This window comes from Acomys russatus, chromosome 7, assembly GCF_903995435.1.
Source record: "Acomys russatus chromosome 7, mAcoRus1.1, whole genome shotgun sequence".
Lineage (NCBI taxonomy): Eukaryota > Metazoa > Chordata > Mammalia > Rodentia > Muridae > Acomys > Acomys russatus.
In genome coordinates, this window is record NC_067143.1 from 11,702,977 (window position 1) to 11,718,881 (window position 15,905).

General features: G+C 37.1%; 1 pseudogene; it reads right to left on the reverse strand.

Annotated features, from left to right (window-relative positions):
* Positions 1-912: 912 nt before the first annotated feature.
* LOC127192437 (cysteine protease ATG4B-like) lies at positions 913-6,515 on the reverse strand (annotated as a pseudogene).
* Positions 6,516-15,905: the final 9,390 nt, after the last annotated feature.

Genomic DNA, 15,905 nt, shown 5'->3' on the forward strand with positions numbered 1-15,905 from the left:
ATCTCACTATGGCTTGACCTGCTCTGATGACCTGTGTCTCCTGCAAGGTTTATTTATACACAAAATCTTTTTCTTAGAAACTTTATTTACTGATTATATAGCTTTAAGGGTTCCTTGGTTATATAAGTATATAGTAACAAGGGAAACAAAGTGAGCAAACAGCAAATTTCATAAGAACTAAAAGGTAACATTATGATAAAATCAGTTTTCTTTTAACTCAATGCCTTTTCCTTAAGATTGGAGTTGTAAAGCCTTACGTTTACAGAAATGGTAGACAGGATGACTCTATTTGAGTTTGGTCCTGTTTTAATTTGACACAGAATTGAAAGAATCAGAAATTATTTCCTACTATCTGTTATATCAAACTTACCTTTCTATTTCTATAGAAATCACAGTATCTCTAACCCTTTTTTAAATTCTTCCTTTCCTTCCTATATGTTTCTTTTATATTTGATATAAGACTACCAATTCTTTTCTTTGATTCTTTTTTTAAATACAACTTCAAAAAGGCTCTCAATTCCAAATAAACCACAGGCCCCAATTCCTAGGAGAAGGCAGAACCAAATCTGATAGGCTGACCCAGGCTGCCAATGTCAAGTAAAGAACTCTGGACACTCCTGACTTGTTCTTCTTTACTAGGCCTTCTGATAGGCAGCCTCATGTAGACAGGCTCATTGTGTGTTTGGTGTTAGGTAGTCTGCCTCCAAGCAGTAAGGGCCCCAGGCATGGTAGTCCTTGATCCATGAGTAGAACAGGCCCCGTCTTCACTGATCTGGCACAGGCAAACAGCATTTGGCAGAGGTGGGCTGGGTGGATGGTACATCGTGACAATGAGTGCCCAAGGTACATCTGGATTCTTAAAACACCCTAATGTATGAAGGCCATGGAGGCCATCACCCAACCCTGGGTTTTTCAGAAGGCTAAGAGTTCAAAGTCTTCATCTTCAGAGTCACCGAACATCTCCAGTCTCTCTATATCAGAAGAATCTAGGCACAGGTTCAAGACATTCTGGCAGGCCAGATGGAAATGCTGCTGTTCCAATAGGCCAAACATTTGCGGGTCACCTCCAAGCAGGGATAGCTTGATGACACTAGTTGCTAAATTCTTCCTCAGTCTTACAGAAAAATCTCACAGCAATGGATGAGTCAAGCTCCTCAATGCTCATCCTGCATACTGTGAGGTGTGTGTGGGTCGTTGGCAGTGGAAGGTCTCGTCAGCGATATAACAGCTGTTAGTCAGGTCCACTGCAGGCTATGTATTCCAGATAGATTAGCTCCTCACCAAGATAGCCAGTAAAGTAGTAGGCACTGTTGGGCTTCCTTCTGACACTACCACGGACTGGGGCATCATGAATCAGTACTTCAGCTCCTCCACACAGGCATCATTGATGCCTGTAAGTCACAGGTGAAGAAGGATGAGAAGCACTAGGGGTCTCCAGACCGATGGCCTGTTAGTGACTTTAGTGTCAATCAAAAACCCATTACAATGTCTCTCTGGCTCTGTAGCATGTGCAGCAGCCCCAACACAGAGAAGGTTGGCCCTGCACAACATTCTGATTTCCTCCATCACCACAGTATTTTTCATTGCTATGTGAATAGCCAAGGAACTCCAAGTATCAGATACAGCAAGGTTCTTGACGACCTGGGCAACAGTGTTCGCCAGTACCACTAGACCATAGGGTTGCCCTTGCCAACTCTCATTTGTGCTATCTAGTGGATGGAGTAGTAGCTGTCCTTACTGTGGAGGATAGCATTGAGGATATCAAAGTAGCTGTCAGGATGTCTCTTCTTCTGAGTCCATCTCCAATCTCGACTTAAGTGCCAACATACCAGAAGCTGGGCAAAGATTGTCTTCCACAGTGAAGCATGGAGTCCCAGCCGATGTGTGAGGTAGGACCAGTTTCTTCTGGATGCAAACCAATGTCTGGATGCCACATCAGAAAAAATTTCATCCTTCTCTGTGAAAGTGCTATATTTTCTGCCCAGAATCCACACAGGCTCTGAGGTCTCAGGGAAATATTCAAATTTGGCAAACTGGAGATTATCATATGTCAAAATGACTTCATCCACCTTCCCTGTACAGCTGCCAGCTGCCTTTCTTTGATTCTTAAAACATTGTTCAGTCCATTGCTTTAGCTAAGTTGGTCTATTCTTTTTTTTCCCCCTACAATATCAGGAAAGTCCTGATCTGACAAGTCTATTCAGGAAAGCAGGTAATTCCTCTGTGTCTCTGTCATGACCCCTTGTTTCGATACAATTCCTATCTTCACTATGATTCTATAAAGAACAGAAGAACAGCAGGATTCCTAAAACTGCTAGCTTGGCTGTCAGGAAGGTACCAAAGTTTGCCATTAATTGAATGATCAAAATTGCTTCCTGTCCATACTAGTTCCTTGTTTCTGAGACTGGACATTAAAACCGAATGTTTCAATTATAGCGTGTCAGGCTCTAAAATTTCCCTGTTTTTTCTGTAATAATATTTCTCAGATACCCTGTCTCATGCTTATTAATATAACTTAAGAATAGCCCAAATATTAGGTTCTATGAAAGACTCAATTTTCTGCAGAGCTGTTTTTTTCCAAGGGAATGCCCATAAGTTTCATTCTTCTTAACACTTGCTTTTGTTATGTTATTCCAACTCTACCCTTTGAAGAAAGACCTTTAGCGGTAAGAAATATCCTGAAGAGATATGGAGAGAGTGGGCAGCCTTCCCTTGTTCCCAATTTTAGAGGAATTTCCTTGAGTATCTCACAATTTACTTTGATTTTGGCTATTGGCTTGCTGTATATAGCCTTTATTATGTTGAGGAAAGTGCTTTGTATCCTTGATCTCTCTAAAACTTTAAACATGAAAGGATGTTGGATTTTATCAAATGCTTTCTCTGCATTTAAAGAGATGATCATGTGGTTTTGGGGGAGACCTGGTAGCACTCAGAGGAAGGACAGCAGGCTACCAAGAAGAGACTTGATACCCTATGAGCATATACAGGGGGAGGAAATCTCCCTCAGGAACAGTCATAGGGGAGGGTAATAAGGGGAAAATGGGAGGGAGGGAAGAATGGAAGGATACAAGGGATGGGATAACCATCGAGATGTAACAAGAATAAATTAAAAAAAAAAAAAAAAGAAATATCCACCAAGGACAGTGAAGGGTTAATCCAAGACACAAAGGCACTGGAAGTTTGTCAAGCTTTATCCCCAGAATGCTTGGCTTCACCATAAAATAATTTCAGATTGATAATACCTACTATCTCTGTACTTATAACACTTGTCCAGGGGGAAATGATATATAATATGTATTTCATTAGAAATAATAAGTTTGCCTCTTTTGTGGGATCAGTATAGATAAACATTTTGAATACTAGTCAGTTAGATATGCGAGGTTGCCCCAGCCATTTTCTATGGCTCATTCATCCATTACTGCCCTCTTTGTTGTTGTTGACTGAATGAGGTTTATTGGAATCCCATAGATATTGGAGAGTGTGTCCAGGAAGTGAAGTTGAGGTTCACCCTTAGCCAAGTTTTCCTATCCCTTTGGGGGTGGAAAAAATTCTATTATTTTTACCTTTGCCAGTTGTGGGTCACTGGGTTGATTACCATTTACTAAATGTAAACGTTTCTCAGATTAGGGTTGAGAAATGCAGTAATCCATAGGTATAAGAATACTCACCTGGACTCAGTTTAATATTGTGCCCACCTACACAGCATGAAATTAGTACGTTCTCTTCTAGGGACTATGGCCTGTTTAGACATAGGTACTTAGCCAAGTAAATGGTGCCGGGTATGGATCTCATCTTGTGGAGTGTGTCCTACATTCAACCAGAAAACAGTTGGCTACTTCTATGATGTCTCTGTCACTATTGCACCTGTGAGCTTTTCTGGCCAGACCAATCATTACTTTAGTTCTTAGAATTAATAGCAGCGTGCATATAATTTATTCAAGACCCATGCAGACAGAATCCCAGCATTAACAGATGAAATGCGCATGGAGTTATTAGTAAGTTGCTCTAGGAGGAGGAGAGGTGGGTATTTCTAAGAGTGTAGCCCCTGGTAAGTAGGACGTTCTCCAGTGGAAAATCATATATACAAGATCAATAGCATGATGCAAGTTGTTGCTGCACACTTAAAAAGTGGGCTGAGAGGAGAGGATAAATCTTGAAGAGCTTTTGAGTCTGGTGAAAATACATTAAATGAAGCAATCAATGCACTAATAGAATATTTAAAATAGTTTGAAAAGTTAACATTGAAAAAATGGTTAAATTTCTGTCCTATAATTCTGATTACAGTTTTTCTCTCTTTCTCTTTAATCCCCACCACTCATCAAGTAATACAACATGTTTTCTATTAGAGTAGCAAACCTTTCCTACTTGTAACATTCTCTGAGATTTTGTCTATATTCTTACAATAACACTTTGCTTCCAGGCAACTTTCTCACCTTCCACATTTCATCATCCTTAATTCTTCCTGCTGTACTTGAATACACCAAGATCTTCACAACTAATACTGTGTACCTCTGCAGCTCCTGACAAAAGTCTTCAGCTGATAAATATTTCAAAATTTTGAGAATGTCATACATACATACAAAGCCTTTGATAAAATCCATCCTATTCCCTCCCTCCAACTCCCATTCTATGCCTCTACTATCCTTTACTCTATACTAAATTCTTCTTTTTAAACCCACCAAGTCCACTTAGTATGTGTGGGACCATTGAAGCAGAGATAGCCTTTTTGAACCTACATCATCAGAGACAGACCTGATCATGGGGACATGTTCACATTCTTCCTGTCTCATAATGTGGTGTTCTTGGTTTCCTTAGAATTCAACCTAGAAAAATGGCCTTGATCAGTGAAGAGATCTCAATATATGACTGCAACTGTTCTCAAAATAAATCCCTTCTATTCATAAAGTTAACCAGCCTCAGGTATTTTGCAATGATTACACATGTGAAAGAAACCAGTTGCTGCACTGGTAAGTAAAAGAATGATGAAGTAAGCAGAAATTTATCCCAGATTACATCATCAGGAAATGGAGAAGGAATTTTTGGTTTCTTCACAAATTCTTTTTTTTTGTTTGTTTGTTTTTCAATTGTAGTTATAGTAGACCAATTCGGTAAAAACCTATTGCCCAGAGCTTTGGGTTCTAAGAGGTATCTTATCAGTCTCTTTATATTGAGGAAATAACTTCTACCACACACTGTCTGTTTCTAAAATATTTTCTATTTTTTTCTGTGCTCAATTATTTAATTTTTTTTATTTCTTGAAAAATGGGTTGGGCTTTTCTTTGTCCCATGTCAGCACAGAACTTCTCTTCAGTCACTTTTTGTCATTGCTAATCCAACAAAATTTGCGAGGTTCGAAGTATGAAATTCTCTTGAAGATTCCAGTATTCATATGTTTTAAGCAATGGGAATATAAACAAGAGTACATTCAGATCTCAGTATCTCCATCTCACTTCCCATGCATGTGCCACAGGGACATCCTGTTTTTATTTTCATCTTCTGTCTTCAGTCTTGGTGTGGTGAGTTAGTTTCTTTGTAACTAATGGGGATAGTGGAATAACATGGTTGCTAATCAACCTCATCTGTTTCAAAAGACTCTGAAGGGAAAGGTAATTTTAAATAAATAGCCTCAAAAAAAAAAAAAAAAAAAAAGCCCAAGGAGATTTTAAGCACAAACTTTAGGAGTTTTAAAAGGATGTCTAGAAAAAATATAATTAGATAGGATAGGGTATTCAATTTCTTGTATGTATTAGTTTTCAGGGTTATCCGTTTAGTGTTTTAACCAATCTGAGGGGTCTTCTCTGTGGAAGATTATTTCTCCCACTCTCAGCCTCCTTAATTGACTGTACATCTTTGTCTGGGGTTGACATATAATGAGCTTTCCTCCTCTATTATCATGTCTAATCATGGAGTACTTTTCAGTCCTTGCTTAAGCAGCCATGTTAGTTACACTTGATGAGTGTAGCTTCTGACATATTCTTAGCTACAAGATGTAACTAAGAGATGTGACCTCATAGAAAATCCCCTGTTCTTCCAGCTTTTAAAACCTTCTGCCTACTCTTCTGCAATCATCTCTAAGCGTTGAGTATAGGAGATGTTTCATAGATGTATCCACTAGGGCTTGGCTCAGAACTCTGAATTTTAATTGGTTGTGGTTTTTCTATAATGCTCTGTATCTATTAAAAGAGAAGTGTTTTTGATGAGCTGTGAAGTCTACATTTCTCTGTGGGTGTATGGAAAAATGTTGAGAATTTAGTAAAAGATTATTTAGTAAAGTGGAAGTTGTAGACTGTATTTAAGATCCATGCCATTTTTACCCCCAATTGGTTGGTTAAATTTCCAGTACCAGGCATAATTTCCTTTTTCTTGAGCAGGTCTTAAGTCCAACGAGAGAATTGTTGGTTACTACCAAGCTGTACTTCCCACTATTTTACCATGAGTCTCATCATGCAAAGGTGGTCGTTGTTGCGGTTCAGAGGTGGTATAGCTACATGAGGCTTTTGGATGCTCTCGCCCATTTAGATATTTACATGGTGTTTTCTGCTGTCACTAAATATTGTCTTCAGAGAAGATGCATTCAAGTCAGTTACAGCTTGGCCCAGGGCAATATTCTATATGTAAATTTTATAAACAATAAAAGATGATCTATCAGTGTCTTTATAAACCAATTATAGAAATAGAAAACAACCATGTATATATTATAGATAGTGACCCATAGTTCACCACATTTTGAGAAGAAAATAAAGCAAGGAAAAGAACAATATAGCCAGTGATGAATATAAATATAAAGGAAATGGTGTCTCCTGTGTATATTTTGAATTTCCTATTAGTTTCAATTTCGTTTTCTTTCTTTCTTTCTTTCTTTTTTTTTATTAATTTATTCCTGTTACATCTCAGTGGTTATCCCATCCCTTGTATCCTCCCATTCTTCCCTCCCTCCCATTTTCCCATTATTCCCCTCCCCTATGACTGTTCCTGAGGGGGATTACCTCCCCCTGTATATGCTCATAGGGTATCAAGTCTCTTCTTGGCAACCTGCTGTCCTTCCTCTGAGTGCCACCAGGTCTCCCCCTCCAGGGGACATGGTCAAATGTGAGGCACCAGAGTATGTGAGAAAGTCATATCCCACTCTCCACTCAAGTGTGGAGACTGTTCTGATCATTGGCTAGATCTGGGTAGGGGTTTAAAGTTTACCGCCTGTATTGTGCTTGGCTGGTGCCTTAGTTTGAGTGGGACCCCTGGCTTTAACAGTCTTTAGTTTCAATTTTTAAGGAAAAGGTTTAGTTATGTAAGAGAAGTAGTAATTAACTCTGGCAACACATGCATATTATCACTTTCCATTAAGAGGCAAAAGCCTAAGATCAGATGTAGCATGTCAGAAAATATCAATTATAGAAAAATAAGAATTAGGCTATAGCTTATTTAAATGATTGGAATGCTTACATGTGCTGCTATGAGGAGAACCAGAGTACAATTAATTACTCCATGAAAAGGTTAGATGTGTATTAAATAGAGGGTAATGAGAAGCTTGTAGCTAATTTGGAATTTTTAATCATTTTTGTAATAGATTCTGTTCCTGATTATTTTGTGCCCTCGTGTCGACTAAAGTAAGAGTTATAAATTGCATCATGAACACTAAGCAAAAGTTCAAGGTAATTTATTCTTATCCATTACTGTTATTACTTTACACTGGTTATCTTTACTCCTATAAGACTTTAATAAGCAATTTTCAAAGGAGACAATTCTTACAGACTTCCTTAAAATTGATGAGCATATGTTTAGTTATCTTTTAACTTTGACAAGTAACCTTATGTGATATTAGGAAAAAACAATCCCTTACAAATTTCTTCTCCAAATCACAGTTTGACAAAAAAAAAATATCATCAGTATAACAGATCAATAAGTCACATATTCCATTTATATTCTATTTGCTAATATGTAATATTAAATAATAACCATTACTATTACTACTGCTAACAAAGTTAAGCATTCTTAAATTTGAACCCTAACCTACCTAAATAATATAAATATACTTTAATTATTTTAAACTACTTCAAAGAGATTTTCAAAGGCAACTCAACAAAATGTATTAAAACGTCATTTGTAAAAAATTATCAAACATTACACAATCTTTAAGATGATTAAAGTTTGCATTTAAAGTGAAGTTATAGAATTTGACACCTCATGATTATCTAATCATGTAACATGATACATCCTTAGAAGGATACTATTTACAATTTTATATGTGGTTAATGGAAATCACAGACATCAGGGGGATCCAAGATGGCAGTGCTGAGTAAGCACCTTAACTAAACAGCAGGATAGCAATGAGAGCATAGCAAATAATAGCCCTGTAGTGAGCCCCAAAGTTCCAAAGTGCTATCTTTCACAGATGAGACGAGAGCCCACTGCATGAGAAAATCTTGGGAGTTTTTCTTAGGGTTTATCCCAGGGTCCTCACCAGCAAGGTCTCAGCCTCAGGCCTTCTGGTACTGGGCAGTACAGTACTAACCATGGTTGGGAGATAGCTCCCACTGCAGAACCTCCCATCCAAAGAGGTTAACTATATAAACCCTCACCCCCAAAAATGCACAAACAAGCACACAAATACCATTCTGCAACCAAAACCAAAAATAAAGGGTTCTAACAGTCACTGGTCACTAATATCTTTCAACATCAACAGTCTCAATTCTCCAATAAAAAGACACAGGCTAACAGAATGGATGCATAAGAAGACACACCATGCTGTCTCATATAAGAAACACACCTCAGCTACAAAGAGAGAAATTACCTCAGAGTAAAGACCTGGAAAAAGTTTTCCAAACAAACAGACCCAAGAAGAAAGCTTGAGTAACCATTCTAGAAGCTACTAAAATAGACTTTCCATTAAAATTAATCAAAAGTTGTGGGTTCCAACTTTTCCAAACCTACTTTATCTGGGGTTCTTTAAATGCTTACACCTCCTTTCCATCCCACCTACACTAGATAGGAAAGAAAGGAGATTTATGGGAGTAGGAGAAGTAGACCTTGTTTAATTCCATTCGTGGGAGTGATTCCTCTGGAATAGTCAGCAGGATTTCAGCAGACCAGCAATTCCACAAAAGTTGCTGGTGGAACCTGAAACAGCAGCTGGAAACAAGAGCTTTGAAGCTTTTCCTGGAGTGGTTCTCACTTGGAGCATCTTGAAGGGCAGTGAGGAACATCCAAACAATACCAAGACCCAAAAATCTATGCTTCCTGTTTTGGGCACACACACACACACACACACACACACACACACACACACACACACACACGAGGTGGTTCAAACTCCAAGTGGATCAACATCACTTGCTCTCTTACAAGTCTGTTCCCCATATCACACTTGGCTTCAAACTAAAAACATGTTTCTATCCATTACATATACCACTCTTTGGATCAAACAAAAAACATGTTTATATCCACTACAAAAAGAGATGAAGAATGACACTTCATACTCATGAAAGGAAAATTCCATCAAGATTACATCTAAATTCTGAACATTTATGCCCCAAATACAAGGACATCTATATTTGTAAAAGAAACGTTACTAAAGAATAAATAAATCATCAAACCTTACACATTAATAGTGGGAGACTTCAACACCTAACTCCCACCAATGGACAGATAATTGAGATAGAAACTAAATGGAGAGATAATGAAACTAACAGATGTCATGAATCAAATGGACCTAACAGACATCTACAGAACTTTTCACCCAAACACAAAATAAGATACATTCACTCAGAATCTCATGGAACCTTCTACAAAACTGACTATATAGTCATTCACAAAGCAAGCCTCACATACAAGAAAATTGAAATAATCCCTTGTATTCATCAGACCATCATGAACTAGAGCTGAACTTCAACATCAAATGGAAAACAAAAAGAATACACTCACATGAAAACTGAACAATGCTCTAACCAATGACAACTGGGTAATAGATGAAATAAAGAAGGAAATTATAGATTTCCTAAAATTCAATGAAAATGAAGACACAACATACTCAGACCTATAGGACACAATGAAAGCAGTGCTAAGAAGAAAGTTCATATCACTAAGTGCTGTCATAAAGAAATTAGAGACATCTCATACACACAACTTAATGGAATATATTGGGGTTCTAGGGGAAAAAAGCAGATAGCTCCAAGAAGAGTAGAAGGCTGGAAAAAAAAAAAAAACTCAGAGCAGAAATCAATAAATTAGAAACAAAGAGAACAATTCAAAGAATCAACAAAACCAAGAGTTTGTTCTTTGAATAATCAACAAGATAGGCAAACCATTAGCAACATCAACTAAAAGGAAAAGAGAGAATATCCAAATAAAAAAAAATCAAAAATTAAAACAGAGACATAACTACAGATAATAAAGAAATCCAAAGAATCATTAGGTCTTATTTCAAAAGCCTTAAAAGCCACAAAATTTGGTAATCTAAATGATATGGGCAAGTTTCTGGATAAATTCTACTTACCAGAATTGAATCAGTATCAGATAAAAAAATTAAACAGTCTTATATCCCCTAAGGAAATAGAAGCAGTCATGAAAAGTCTCCTAATCAAAAATAGCCCATGGACAGATGGCTTCAACTCAGAATTATACCAGACCATCAAAGAAGAGCTAATATGAATAATCCTCAAACTATTACACAAACTGAAACAGAAGGATCACTACCAAACTCATTCTATAAAGTTGCAGTCATCTTGATTCCTAAGCTACAAAAAGACGAAACAAAGAAAGAGAATTCCAAACCAGTTTCCTCAGGAACATTGATGGAAAAATACTCAATAATGTACTCCCATCCACCATGACCAAGAAAGTTTCATCCCAGGCATTCAAGGGTGGTTAAATATACAGAAATTCATTAAATCAATACATCATATAAACAAACTGAAAGAAAAGAAAAACATATGCTCATTTCCTTAGATGCTGAAAATGCATATGACAAAATCTAACACCCATTAGTACTAAAAGTCCTGGAGAGATCATGGATGCAAGGCACATACCTAAACATAGTAAAGACAGCATAAAGCAAGCCTATAGAATCCAATATAAAACTAAATGGAGAAAACTTAAATCAATTCCACTGAAAGCATGGACAACACAAGCCTCTCCACTCTCTATATCTCTTCAATATTGTACTTGAAGTCCTAGATAGAGCAATAAGGCAATTCAAAGGGGATACAAACTGGAAAGGAAGAGCTCAAAAGTATATGATAGTATACATAAATGACCACAAAAATTCTACCAAGGAACTCATACAGCTGATAAGCACCTTTAGCAAAGTGACTGGATACAAAATGGACTCAAAAAAGTCAGTAGCTCTCCTGTATGTGAATTACAAAAGAGATGAGAAAGAAATTAGGGCTTCTACACTCTTCACAATAGCAACAAATGATATAAAGTATCTACTTGTGACTCTACCCAGGCAAGTAAAAGACTTATATGAAAAAAACTTGAATTCCCTGAAGGAAAAAAAGTTGAAGAAGTTATCTTAAGATGGAAAGATTTCCCACGCTCATGAATCGGGAGAATCAATATAGTAAAAAGGTCCATCTTAACAGAAACAATTTACAGGTTCAATGCAATCCCTATCAAAATACCTACACAATTCTTTACAGACCTTGATCTCAAGCTTTACTACAGAGCAACAGTAATAGTAATGGCATGGTACTCACATAAAAATAGGCTAGTTGATCAATGGAATACAATTCAAGACCCAGAAGTAAACCCACACACCTATAAACACTTGATTTTTTAAAAAGAGCCAAATCCATACAATGGAAAAAAGATAGCATCTTCAACAAATGGTGCTGGTCTGACTGGTTGTTTACATGTAGGGAAATGCAAATGGATCCATGTTTATCACCTTGCATAAAACTAAGGTCCAAGTGGATTAAAGACCTCAAGTCTGTTAGAAGAAAAATTGGGGAAGAGCCTTGAACTCCCTGGCACAGGAGTCAACTACCTGAATAGAACACCAACACTCAGTCTCTAAGATCAACAAGTAATAATTGGAACCATAAGAAGTTGAAATGCTTCTGTAACACAAAGGACACTGTCACTAGAACAAAATGACAGTGTACAGACTGAGAAAAGATCTTCACCAACCCCACATATGACAAAAGGCAAGTATCTAAAATATATAAAGACCTCAGGAAATTAAATATCACCAACCTAAATAACCAAATTAAAAAAATGGGGTACAGAGCTAGACAGACTTTTCAAAGGAGGAATATAGAATCATGGATAAATACTTAAAGAAATGCTTACCCTCTTTAGTCATCAGGGAAATACAAATCAAGACTACTCTGAGATTCTATCTTATACCAATCAAAATGATTAAGTTAAAAAATTAAATTAGCAGCACATGCTGGTAAGGATGTGGAGAAAAGGGAACACTCCCCCATTGCTGCTGGGAGTGCAAACTTGTACAACCACTTTAAAAATCAATCTGGCACTTCCTCAGAAAATTGGGAATAGGGCTACCTCAAGACCCAAATGAGAAGGGCAGGCTTGCTTCAAATATAGACTATGTTTTTAATACATGATCTAGAGGAACTATGTGTTACAACCTGTTGTAAAAGGGAGCAGTCTAGCTTATTTTAAATGAAGCTCAGAACAGTTTTATGAAATGTGCTAGTTTTAGATGAAAATTAAGGACTTAGAATAAGTATGATTTCATTGAAATCACCATATTGTTTGTTAGCTGATGCTCTGTACTGAAAACCTGATTCTCTTGGCAGGAAACCTTTCAAATAGTTAAGTTTAATCAAGCAGTATGGTGACTGTCACTATGAGCCTAATGTAGAGTTCATAGGACTTCCATGGCCTTCAGTGGTGCTGGGGCTAAGTTTAGGCATGATAGTTTGTATGTCTGTGTGTGTATGTTCATGTTTCTTCTCTATCATGTGTAATCATCCAAGCCTCAGACACTGGCCACAGTTTTGTTTCTGTGTTTAATTTTTTTATGTGGTCTATCAAAGTCCAGGAACTTACATTGTAATCTGGGATGACCAGCCATAGAGCCCCAAGAATTTGCCATCTCCTGCTACCCAAAGTCAGCATTGTAAGACCAACACTGGCCAACACATCCTGCTTCTTGTTGTTTGTTCCTAGGGCTGTGCCATGTCCTTATACTTGCATTACATACATCTGGATGAGTAACTCATCTACACAGCCCTTCATAAAACCAAAACGTCTTCAGTACCTTTTTTTTTTTTTTTTTTTTTTTTTTTTTAATGACAAGCTGTTTCACAGAATTTCACTACTGAGGAAAAGTCCACTTTCAAAGCCATGGAAATAATTTTTATGCATAAGAAAAGATAAAAAATTATTAAACTACAATATAGTGACATTTCTTTCTCCTTGACTGTTTTTCAGACTATCTCGCCCAAGTAACAATAATGGATGATACCCTGTGTGAAGTTCAAGGTGTAGTGTAAAAGAAAGCTTCAATAACATAAGGATTTTAGCTTGATTACAAACACAACAGATATGTTAAGCTATTGGTTAACTAAATGTCATTTTAACTTTTCATTTACATGAAAACTTTTTAAATATAACAAACAAGATTCATGTTATTTTTTGATTCACATTATTTCTATAATAGTAAGTATTAAAATTTAAAATTTCAATTCTTTGAAATGTTGTTATATCAATCATAAACTGTGTTATGGGTTGTTCTAAGCAAATATTTGAACACTTATGCTTGCATCAATGTTGAAGAAGACAAAGAGAAAGCCTAATAAAAATACAAAATGTATATAGAGAGTGATATAATTGTACATTATGATTCCTTCTTTTAAACTTTTTTTTTTTTTACATTTTTGGCATTTTAATATTGAGAAGAAGAGTCTAGCATGTTCTATCATCCTTTCAGGTCAGAAAATATAGTTTACTTACATTTAAATGGAAGGTTATGTTCAATATATAAAAACACTTCAGTTTTAGAAAAATAAGGAAATAGTTCAGAGCACACTTTTCCCTCAGGGCTGGCTGCAACAGACTAACAGGTTCGTCCTCTTCAATTGTGTCGGAAAGGATATCCTCAAAAGACACAGAGGTCAAACTGCAAAGAAACCATGCAATGATGAATTTGATTCCCAAATTTTAGACACCATTGCATCCTTGGATTTGGTCCTGAGGAGAGCTCAAACACATTTCCGTTCTTTCCTTTGTCGTGAGGTGACAAGATATTGTCCCTACCATGTTCAAAGCTGCTGAGGACACAGTATGTGATATGTGGCTCTTCATACAATCATGATTATCCTGCATCCCTTACATTCACTCTGAGTCACTGAATGTAGCACCAGTGATACAGCAAGGAATGCAGCACGAGAGTATGTAACAAGGGGGCCATCAGTGAATTTTCTCCACCAGTTGCCAGCTTATTATGACAGGACCTTTTGCTTGTCTCTTAGCTATTTAATTATTATCTTGTCACAGTGAATTTATTGTTCAGTGTGTTCACTTGTTGCTTAATGTAGAATTCTGTGGTATGGACCTCCATGAGTGCAAGGAAACTGACCCATCTGCTTTATTTGAAACTCTTGTCTGATAGATTTCTCTAAGTAAGGATTGCAATGGTAATGGATTCTGTATAGAATGCTGAGAAACAATGCAATATCTCAACCACTCTAAAGCAAAGCCAATGTCTCTAATGTTTATCACTCTAGTTTGAATTCAGCAGCACCAACTTACAGTTCCTTCCATTGATAACTTATAATCACAGTACTTTACTTGGAATAGATGACTACAGATCCATCCTTCTCCCTTTAGTGCTTAATCATCTTCCTAGCAGAGAGAGAGGTAGTCCTACTTTCAGTGAATGAACCATCTATGTCCCCAAGGCTTGATTTTCATAGCTATGCACAAAATTGGACAGTTTTTAAAAATTTTTTTTATTAATTTATTCTTGTTACATCTCAATGGTTATGCCATCCCTTGTATCCTCCCATTCTTCCCTCCCTCCCGTTTTCCCCTTACTCCCCTCCCCTATGACTGTGACTGAGGGGGACTTCCTCCCCCTGTATATGCTCATAGGGTATCAAGTCTCTTCTTGGTAACCTGCTATCCTTCCTCTGAGTGCCACCAGGTGTCCCCCTCCAGAGGATATGGTCAAATATGAGGCACCAGAATACTCTGGTGCCTCAAAATTGGACAGTTTTGTTAAACAACAACAACAAACTTATGTTGCAAACCATGGTGAGTATCAAAGACCAGAGGTCAAATTGTGCAGTGTGAGCCATGATCTCAGTTATGTGAGAACTGTCTTTATTAAATCAAGAAGCCTTCAGAAGGATTCAGTTGGGTAGAGAAAACACCAAGTTGCACATGAGTATGATTCAAAATTTACAAAATCTGTCAAGATTGGGAGGACTGAAATTGTAGGATTTTGAAGAGGGGAGTCACTGAATTGTCCTTTACATACTTGGCATGCAGAGTGGGACAGCAACTAGTGTCTTGGATACAGCATCTCTGACTATGATGCCATACTCTCTGTAGTTTATCTTATATCTCAGGGACCATTTTTTGTTGTTGTTGTTGCTGTAGTTTTTTGGGTTTTTTTTTGGGGGGGGTTTTTGTACCTCAGGCTCCCCATTAAACATGTTCTCTTTTTCTCAGAGTTCAACTGTTACTCTCTCTGGGTGCTTTCATTACTTTTTAATTGTTGGTGAAGTTCTTGTAGGTAATATAATTTGGCCCCATTACTGTCAACCCTTTACCTAGTAGTTATTGCCTTCATTCTGCTTAAAATAATCTATAGTATAATTCCCTGGGGTACTCAATTAATTCCTGTGTGGCTCTAACAGCAATGTGAATTGGATGACTATATTATTTAAATCTTAATCACATTACGATTTGGATATAAAGGGTGAATAAACAAC